This window comes from Carassius gibelio, chromosome B3 (assembly GCF_023724105.1).
Source record: "Carassius gibelio isolate Cgi1373 ecotype wild population from Czech Republic chromosome B3, carGib1.2-hapl.c, whole genome shotgun sequence".
Taxonomy (NCBI): domain Eukaryota; kingdom Metazoa; phylum Chordata; class Actinopteri; order Cypriniformes; family Cyprinidae; genus Carassius; species Carassius gibelio.
The window spans coordinates 39,211,090-39,213,498 of NC_068398.1; the positions used below are offsets into that span (position 1 = coordinate 39,211,090).

Consider the following 2,409-nt stretch of genomic DNA (forward strand, 5'->3'; position numbering starts at 1 on the left):
CGGAACATTCATTCATGGATTTGTGCTATGCTACTGCTTGTAGTGTCTGCACACACAGACAAGTGGACCTTTACCTTTGTAAATAAAATGAAATTAATTTTTTGCACACTTTAATGCACTTCGAATGTAACATACACTTCTAACATTTCTAACTTAAATTATAGTGGAATATCTGGTGATGTCCACTTCATACAGCACATATAGTCGAATAAAACAAACGTACGTGATAAGAGAAGTACAAAATATGCAGAGTGGGGTGGGGTTTGTAGCAGATTAGAGGCGTGCAGCATGTGTGGAGACTCAATACCGTTTGGGTTCGACCAGTGGATTCCAAAAATGCACTGCACTCTTCTACAGTGTTGTCCATTGATTCCTTTGTGACATGTTAAAGTAATAAAGATTAAGAAAAATCAAAATAATACTGCATGAATAATGACAAATTATATTTCATTATGACTGCAAACTAAGTGTCATGTAAACACAGGTGGCAACTGTAATTAATTAAAAGTGGATCAGATTCCATAACTGCACTGCATTCTCCAGCTGTATGGTCCATTGTTTCCTGTGTGGCAATTCGACATAAGGTGAACCAATTAAGTGTAAACACCTAATCCACAGTAAACCAAATTGCAAAGTAATCAATAATATACTATAATTCGTTACATTTACAAAAAACAAATACCATTTGTGGTGAATCAGATTCAATGACTTCTCTGCATTCTCCAGCCATATTGTCCATTGTTTCCTGTTTGATAAATAAAAAAAAATTAAATAGCTGATATACACACAGTCAGTTCACGGTTAAATACCTTTAGTATGGTATGACTGATAAACGCCAAGGGATGTCAGTCACTTCAATGTGATGTGCTGACATTAGGTTTCACACTTGGGACTCCCCAAACACCTGGCCAAGAAATCTGGCCCATCAGGATTTGATGGGAGTCATTCTATCATTCAAACGTTACACTCCAGTGCCCGGTTGCATGAAACTCCTTAAGCTAAGAAATCCCTTAGATATAAGGTTAAGGTTACCCTTAGTGAAACTTAAGGACCTCTACTGCCCTGAAAGACAGCGGAGACCAGTGTCCGGTTGCATGAAACTCCTTAAGTGAGGTTTTCCCTGAGGGAGAAAAAATCCCTAAGGTAAGGGATTTCATTAAGAGCGTTGCAAGAAACCTCTTAACGGTCCCCTTCACCTAAGTGTTAGCAGGTAAGAACGATGGTAGACCAGGAAGGGGTGCAATTGACAGTCTTTAATAAAGAAAATAGTCTTTCTCAGAATAAAGAGAACAAAAGTCACGGACTTCTTTCAGCCCAAAACAGAAATGGCCAGAAGACCGGGTCTAAGGAAAAACACAAATCTCCACGAGGGCAGAGGCAGGGGCCCCAGGATGTCAACACCCAGTCCATAAACAGAGGAGGTCGCCGGCGGTGTGAAAGGCCAAGGACAGGTGCAGCACAGGTACTCTGCAAACAGGCACAGCTGGATAATACGCAGTCCAAAGACAAAATTACTCACAGTAGAAACAACGACAAAAACCATCCATGGACAAGACAGGACAGGACTTGGGAACAGGTGTGTCTCATGTAAGGTGATCGAATAATCCGACAATAAGACAGGGCTAGAAAGAGAGAATAAGAAGCAGAGACAATCAAGGGCAAAAGAGGGACAGGTGAGGGAATGAAAGGGGAGACAGCTGAAAGTGATAATGAGCGGAGGAGTGTGCGTGATAGAGTGAGTAAGTGATCACAAGAGGGAGACAGAGACAGGGGAAAAGACCAGGATCATGACACTAAGTGTTTATGCTAAGCGTTTCACAGTAGTTTCTGACGACATACTGCAAAGATCACCGCGGCTGCTATAGTTACTACCTCTAACAGTAATCAGAACATAACGAACCACAAAGCCAAACCCTTACTAAAATCACAATTGTATTAATATATTTTTGCTATGGAGAGTACAAACATAACAGGAAAAAAAACTAACAAAACAAACTGGACAGAGGACGAAAAGGCAATTATTGTTTTCATAAGTGGTTATAATAATAATAATAATACTTTTCAGCCTTTCATCAACCATTCATCATATCCAAGGGATTATTACAATCATTAAAAACATACCTATGTATTTCCTCCTCTTCAATTAACACTAAATCAGCCATTGTATTTTGAGTTCAAGTTGACTTACGGGAACTGTTTTGGTCCCTTAAAAATAGATTAGTCCGTGCCCCCCAATTCATTTCCAATTTTGACTCTTTTATGGTCACCAGGATTTGTGAATGTAGTACAGAGAGATACACAATGGAATAACAGAGGTTACTTATCAGCCTTTTAACTGCATCCAAAACAGAAACACTATTGCAGGACTTCACCAACACAAATTCCTCCTAGAGAAATCTTCAACAGAGA

The 2,409-nt window shown here is 39.6% G+C and overlaps 1 long non-coding RNA gene across 1 annotated transcript; it reads right to left on the reverse strand.

Annotated features, from left to right (window-relative positions):
• Positions 1–430: 430 nt before the first annotated feature.
• Positions 431–1,600, reverse strand: LOC127953537 (uncharacterized). The gene is made up of 3 exons (XR_008153303.1): positions 1,520–1,600; positions 683–745; positions 431–562 (listed from the first exon to the last, which is right to left on the reverse strand). It is a non-coding gene; the product is annotated as an uncharacterized LOC127953537 (long non-coding RNA).
• Between the last annotated feature and the right edge of the window lie 809 nt (positions 1,601–2,409).